The sequence below is a fragment of the Psammomys obesus genome, unplaced genomic scaffold (assembly GCF_907164565.1).
Source record: "Psammomys obesus unplaced genomic scaffold, mPsaObe1.curated_primary_1811, whole genome shotgun sequence".
In the NCBI taxonomy this organism is placed as follows: Eukaryota; Metazoa; Chordata; class Mammalia; order Rodentia; family Muridae; genus Psammomys; species Psammomys obesus.
The window spans coordinates 4,274,905-4,282,836 of NW_026592510.1; the positions used below are offsets into that span (position 1 = coordinate 4,274,905).

Below are 7,932 nucleotides of genomic sequence, written 5' to 3' on the forward strand. Positions count from 1 at the left end.
CCTCTGCATGCATGTCCCTCCCCAAGTCCACTGATAGGGGAGATCTTCTTTTCCTTCCTTCTGATCCTAGTCAATTAGGTCTCATCATGAGTGGCTGCATTGTCTTCTTCTGTGGCTTGAAAAAGTTGCTCCCCCCTCAAGGGGAGGTGATTAAAGAGCAGGCCAATCAGTTCATGTCAGAGACAGTCCCTGTTCCTATTACAATGGAACCCACTTGGATACTGAACTGCCATGGGCTACATCTGTGCAGGGGTCCTAGGTTATCTCCATACATAGTCCTTGGTTGGAGTATCATTCTCAGGAAAGACTCCTGTGCTCAGATTTTTTGGTTCTGTTGCTCTCCTTGTGGAGTTGCTGTCTTCTCCTGATGTTACTGTTTCCCACGTCTTTCATAAGATTCCCGGCATTCTGCCCAAAGGTTGCCCATAAGTCTCAGCATCTGATGGTTAGTTTTAATGCAACTTGACACAGTCTAGGACCCCCTGGAAAGAGAAGACATTGGATGGGCTGTATACAGTAGGTTGATCTGTGGGTATATGTCTGGATTATGTTACTTGATGTTGAATGACCCAGCATAAAAGTAGGTAGCCTCATTCCCTAGGTCCTGAATTGTGTAAACATAGAGAAAGGAAGCTGAGCACTAGGCACGTGCATATTCGTCTCTGTCAGCTCTTTACTGTGGATGTGACTACCTACTTCAAGTTCCTGCTTTGACTTCCTGACAATGGTGGGCTACAACCTGGAGCTGTAAGCTAACAGAACATTTCCTCCCCAAAATTGCTTTTTCTCGGGAAATTTTATCACAGCAGAAATTAGAGCAACTGAGTATCTTTTATCCTTGTCAATCAAAAATGTAGATAATTGCACTAAAAACATAGTATTACCAGTAGTGTTCTATGAGAATATGATGAAAGATGCCAGAAAAAAAACAAAAAACAGCCTATATAAAAATGACTGATTGTGTTTGAGCTCATTTTCCAGAGAAAATGGGCTACATTAACTAACCAGGAAGTTCATTTGAAAGCATTAAGTACTCCTGGTGCCTGTTAAAGAAGTCCACCTTGTCTTCTCCATTTGAGTTGTTTGTCCATTTGGATTTTAAAGCCACAGCAATTAATGTCAGGCTTTTCATGAGACATCTATGATAAATGTCGTAAATTAGAAAATGAAAACTCATAGAGTTTTTTTCTTATTTGACTTATTTTTCTTTGTTCACCAATTATAACAAGAGCAGACAAGTCTATAATTCTGATTTTTTAAATTATCTGTCATAGCAATTGACCTGTATATTACTTTTATGACAATTGATGCAACTGACGAAATACAGATTTTTATTTGTTAATGTTATGATTTTTTAATCTTATCTTTATGCTCTCAAATGTTACCAGAATTCCTGTTTTGTTTTGTTTTTCCAAACATTTAGTCAGAACAAATTAGTGAAAGAAATGTCCATTTGCTTCTCTGAGTCACAGTTCCTTGCAACAGTCTGTCCCTGGTTCAACATGAGGATTTAAACCCAGTTTAACGTCAGGTGGGCTTAGCTTAGATAGGACTCCAGGACAGAGGTTGCATTGGCGAAGAGGAAGTCTCCTCAGGTGATTCAGCTTTATTATTCTGCATTGGAGGGATAGTCTTCCATGCTTACAGTCCCAGGCAGAAGGAAAGCCCTCCTATTTCTGTTGAAGCTGAGATAGTGGCCATCTCCTCATCACTCTACTGGAAGTCAAAGATCTGAAAGTCCTCATGTATTCATGCTGTTGTCACAGACTTGGGAATCACCACCACATTCCTCTGGATGTGGAACCTAACCACAATATGGGCTGAGTTTGTGTGTGTGTGTGTGTGTGTGTGTGTGTGTGTGTGTGTGTGCTTTGCAACAATCTATTTAAGCTTAGGGTCCTCTGGCTTGGCCCAAGGCCTGCCTGGGAAGCCCAGGGGACTGTAGGCTGTGAAAGTGATGTCCTTGGAGTGATGGTACTGGATCAGTTTTTCCTGAGTGAGGTGTGGATGGCATTCGACCTGTTTGGTCACTGGCTTATGTTTCAGTCCAGGTTTGCTCAGGAGCCTTTCAATCTGGAAATGGTTGAAGTTGGAGACTACCAGGTCCTGGCTGACCAATTCCTCCATGCCCTCTCAGGCATCCAAGAACGTTATTTTATTGGTGAGGATATTGCCTTCATCATCTTTGGGGAATAAGTCCTTTTCCAGCTGAAGTCCCTGTGGCCAGTGAATAAGACAGAGGTCCAAAGAGCTTCAGATCTGAAAGGCTTCCTTTAGCAAACTTTTTCTCTCAAATCAAGTGGGCCACAACTAGCTGAAAATGAAAAGGTCCTCTCGAATCACAACTTTCTCTTTGATCTTTTCTCGGCTGGCTTCTCCAACTTCATTCTTGTTGTTATATGCACATTCACAGTCAATATGGCAATATCTGGCATCAGTGGCCACCTTCATAGCTTCTTTGACATGGCCTGGGGGAGACTTCCAGGTGCTCAGGCCCATGGTGGGCATCTTGTCTTCAGTACTGAGCTCCACGAAGGTGGCCATGGTTGCTACCAAAATCTCTCTAAGAAAGCAGATGTCTGTGTCTTGGTTAAGGAGGCTGGTAGAGGCCTCCTTAAACTTAAAGAAGGATAGAGTAAAATAAATTATTTAAAGATTTTCTTCTTAAAACTTTCTGACATCTGTTGAGGGCCATCTGGGTTGTTTTCAGATTCTGGCTATTATGAATAAAGTTTCTACAAACATGGTTGAGCAAATGTCCTTGTACACTTGAGCATCTTTTGGATATATGCCTAGGAGTGGTATAGCTGGATCTTGAGATAGCACTATTTCTAATTTTCTGTGCAAGGACCAGATTGATTTCCAAAGTGGTTGAATAAGTTTAGGGAGGGCGGGATTGGGAGGGCATGAGAGGAGAGAGGGGGCTACAGCTGGAATACAAAGTGAATAAATTATAATAAATAAAAAATAATAATTAAAATTTTTTCTGACCTCAAGAAATGATTCATTAAGCTGTCTCTTTGACTTTAAATTCAATGGCTCTTGGATGTCCTATTTCTTGTGCTATTAAAGAGAACCAATCTATACATGGCATAGATTTCAGCATTACCTACAAAACTGGAGAAAGTGTTGGCTTAATCATCTGAAGTAAGTACCAGTACTCATGTTTAAACCTCCACGACCTCATGGAGAAGGTACAACCATCTTGTTACAGGCAAGAGGGCAAGGATTACAAACTTCTAAATGCTCAAACTAGAAGAAATTCCATTATGACTTCAGGGCTCTGATTCATGCAGCCCTGGATATAGAAGATGGGATATTCCATGGACTTTCCAGTTGCCCACAATTATTTTGAATGGAGGTAGCCTTTTAAATCTGTTTGCTTATTACTTCATTGATCATGAGTTATCCTTTCAACATCATGAATTTAGAACATACCGCCTATTATAAAAACATGCTTTTATTTTTTTTTGCAAGTGACTAATAATTATTGCACCTTTCAAAAGATGGTTAATGGATCTCTTTGAGAAGGCTTTGAGTAGTTTTTTTTTTTTATGTGATTAGTTTTAGCTGAATCATTTGCAGTTTTTTATCTGGCATTTTGATGCTTGGCATCAGCCATAACTGGTTCCTTCAACTTCTGACAAGTATACACACACCTCTCTGGGATCACATCCAAAGATTTATTTAGGAAAATATGTTCTCCTCATTTAGTTATTCTTTTTGTGGTCAAGATGAACCGAGGTTATATTACCCTCAGGCTTTATCTTTCCCAATTAAAATGTGTGTTGGAGCTAGAGAGTTGGCTCAGTAGTTAAGAGCACTTGTCTTTGGAGATGACTCAGGTTTGATTCCAGCACCTATATGAGGCTCATATGTGTCTGTTACTGCAGGTCCAGGGGATCCACTGGCCTCCACAACTATGCAAATGGTACACATACATATATGCATGCAAAACATTCATATGCATAAAATATAATAAATAAAATTTTAAAAGGGTTTCACAAAATGTGTACATTTTAGATTGTCCTCAAAAATTGTATCTTTGTATCCTACCCAGGGTCCTCTTTCTAACTTAGCTTCTTTAGGTGTACAGATTTTAGTATGATTATCCTGTATTATATGTCTAATATCCACTTATAAGTGAGTATAGACCATGTGTGTCTTTCAGTGTCTCACTCAGGATGATCTTTTCTGGTTTCCACCATTTTCCTGCAAATTTCACGATTTCCTTTGTTTTTAATTGCTGAGTAGCATTGCATTGTGTAAATGTATCACAATTTTTGTATCCATTCCTCAATTGAGGGACATCTAGGTTGTTTCCAGATTCTGGCTATTATGAATAAAGCTGCTATGAACAGAGTTGAGCAAATGTCCTTGTTGTTTACTTGGGCATCTTTTGGATATATGCCTAGGAGTGCTATAGCTGGATCTTAATTGTCTGAGAAAGCACCATATTGATTTCCAAAGCGGTTGTACGAGTTTACATTCACACCAGCAATGGAGGAGGGTTCCCCTTTCTCCACCTCCTCTCCAGCATGTGTTGTCATTTGAGTTATTCATCTTAGCCATTCTGATGAGTGTAAAGTGAAATCTTAGGGTTGTTTTGATTTGCATTTCCCTGATGACTAAGGATGTTGAGTATTTCTGTGTTTCTCTGCCATTCGATATTCCTCTATTGAGAATTCTCTGTTTAGCTCTGTACCCCATTTTTTAATTGGATTACTTGATTTTTTGCTGTTTAACTTCTTGAGTTCTTTATTCTGGATATTAGCCCTCTGTCATATATAGAGTTGGTGAAGTCCCTTTCCTAATCTGTAGGCTGTCATTTTGTTCTGACCACAGTGTCCTTTGCTTTACAGAAACTTTTCAGTTTCATGAGGTCCCATTTATTGATTGTTGATCTTAGAGCCTGTGCTGTTGGTGTTCTGTTCAGGAAGTTTTCTCCTGTGCCAATGAACTCAAGCTCTTCCCCACTTTTTCTTACATGTTTAGTGTGTCTCGTTTTATATTGAGGTCTCTGATCCACTCAGACTTTAGTTTTGTACAGGGTGATAACTATGGATCTATTTGCATTTTTCTACATGTAGATATCCAGTTAGACCAGCACGATTTGTTGAAGATGCTATCTTTTTTCCACTATATGGTTTTGGCATCTTTGTCCAAAATCAGGTGTCCATAAGTTTGTGGGTTTATTTCTGGGTCTTCTATTCGATTCCATTGATCCACCAGCCTGTTTCTATGCTAGTACCATGCAGTTTTTATTACTGTTGCTCTATAGTACAGCTTGAGATCAGGGATGGAGATACTCCAGAAGATCTTTTATTGTAGGGGATTGTTTTAGCAATTCTGGGTTTCTTGTTATTCCATATAAAGTTGAAAAGATGCTCAATCTTCATTCAGAAAGGCAAATGGGGTAGACATCAGATGAAGGTGAAAACAAGGAACAAGACAGGAGTCTACCATAGAGGGCCTCTGAAAGACTCTACCCAGGAAGGTATTAAAGCAGATGCTAACATTCATAGCCAAACTTTGGGCAGAGTGCAAGGAATCTTATAAAAGAAAGGAGAGATAGAAGGACCTGGAAAGTTCTGGAGCTCCACAAGAACAACAGAACCAAAACTCTGGGCTTAGGGGTTTTTTCTGAGACTGATACTCCAACCATGGAGATAACCTAGAACCCTTGCACAGATGTAATCCCATGGCAGCTCAGTCTCCAAATGGGTACCATAGTAGGGGGAATAGGGGCTGTCTTTGACATGAACTCAGTGGCTGGCTCTTTGATCACCTCCCCCCTGAGGGGGTAGCAGCCTTACCAGGCCACAGAGGAAGACAATGCAGCCAGTCCTGTTGAGACCTGATAGCCTAGGGTCAGATGGAAGGGGAGGAGAACCTCCCCTATCAGTGGAATGGGGTGAGGGCATGGGAGGAGGAGAAGAGGGAGGGAGGGCAGGATTGGGAGGGGATGAGGGTGGGACTACAGCTGGGATACAAAGTAAATAAATTGTAATAAATAAAAATTATATAAAAAAACAATATCATGATGTTTAAATGTGGCAATAAAGACAAACCAGATTTGCACCTTTGGTTATTTATGAAATAAAAATATTAATAACTTTTATGTGTATTTGTTTTATGTTTGTAAAGTGCTTATGGTAGTGTTTGGAATATGCTTAGAATTGACAGCATTAACTTCCCAGTAATATTAACACAGAGACAAAATATCTACCCCTCCTTACAAAAATCAGGGAACGTTTCATATAAATGTTTGCATTTATGTTGAGTGCTGAAGGGTGTGTGGGAGTTTTCCAAGAGGAAAGATGAGCGGGCAGGGAACACAGGGAGTCCTGTGGAGAAATGACAGAGAACTTCAGCTGTCTGCTATTTTCGAGAAAATTAGATCCAGGCTTATTCCACTCTAAAAGCCATTTTGTCCAGTTTGAAATGTATCTGTTTTTTTTTTTTTTTAACTTTGCACATCCGTGTCACAACCTTTCTGCATATAGTTTATCTAAAGCCTACATGTTTTGCATAGTGATAAGCTGACATGATCACACACGTTGGTCCTCTCCTCCAAATCAGCGTCTTCAGAGCAGGCTAAAGTACTTGCATGTGTGATCTTTACAGGACCCCTTGTCTGCTTCACCTTTTTCCTAAGAAGGTTGCAATATATAGTTATTCTTCTCTTTCCTGATCAACCATCCGCACCCTCTGCTATGACTTCCTCTAATGAACATCATTTTTGCCCTCACCCATTCCAATATTTATTTTTGCAGTTCTGCAACAACAGCACCATTGAGCCTTGGGTGTGTCTTACCTTACCCCCTCATTCCAGCTGTGCCTCACTTGGCTAGATCATTTTGATCACTTCCATCTTCTTCACTCGCCTAGGTCTTTGGTTCATGGCTGTAGGCAACATTATCCTTTCTGGTTTTCGATATGAATTGGGAAACATGCCTCTGTCTTCTGTCCGAAGCCATCTCAACGCACGCGATAGGCTTTCACTGAAATGCTTTTAGAGACAGTTTAAAGACTGATTAAAATGTTCCTAAAACTTTATTATTAGGGGAAGGTTAATGCCTCTTGATCATTTAAGATTTTTTTGAGCCCTGTTTTCTATTATTTCAGCAAATTTATATCAACAGTGTATCCTAACAGAACTGGTTAGCTATACCAAATTTTCTTTCCCAAGTGGCTGATTCCCTGGTAAGTTCCCATGGGAGGCTATCTTGTAGGCTATTTCATCTTTAAACTTTGAAACAGGCACAGCCTTACGAGGTTAAAAATTTGGCAATCCCAAGTAAACTGTATTATTTATTCTAAAATTGGATTCCTGGATCCCTCTCAATGTTTAGAGAATTTCACGGATGTAAATGATCTCAGAACTTTCAACACAGTCAACTTGGTAATTCCTTTGTCCCCAGGCTAGTAATTCTCCCCCTTTGTCCATGGAATTCCCCAGAAAGGTAGTATCTCCATGTGATAGTGTATATTTGAGAGTGGTAGAGTAATTGTCAGTGGTATAATGTAGTTTTATAGGTATAGCAATAGAAAATAATGATAATTATTTTATCATAACTACCATATGCTTGTCACTGGTTTAGGAATATAAACTTGTTTAATTAACACTTAATACTCATGACAGTAAATACTATTATTATCTATAATTTACATATCAGGAAACTGAGGCATAGAAACTAAGAATCTTGGGAAAGATCATATATATATATATGAAGTAGTAAAACTCTGACCACCCATCACAAACTTTATTCTGAAGAAATACACTGGGACTGGAGAGATGGCACAGAGGTTAAAAGCACTTTACTGCTCTTCCCAAGGACCTGGGTTCAATTCCCAGTATCCATATCGCAGTTCACAACTGTTTATTGAATCCAGCTTGAGGGGATTCAACATAAATGCCTACATCCAGGC

At 39.6% G+C, this 7,932-nt stretch overlaps 1 pseudogene; it reads right to left on the reverse strand.

Annotated features, from left to right (window-relative positions):
* Positions 1 to 1,609: 1,609 nt before the first annotated feature.
* Positions 1,610 to 2,544, reverse strand: LOC129681909 (aldose reductase-related protein 2-like; annotated as a pseudogene).
* Between the last annotated feature and the right edge of the window lie 5,388 nt (positions 2,545 to 7,932).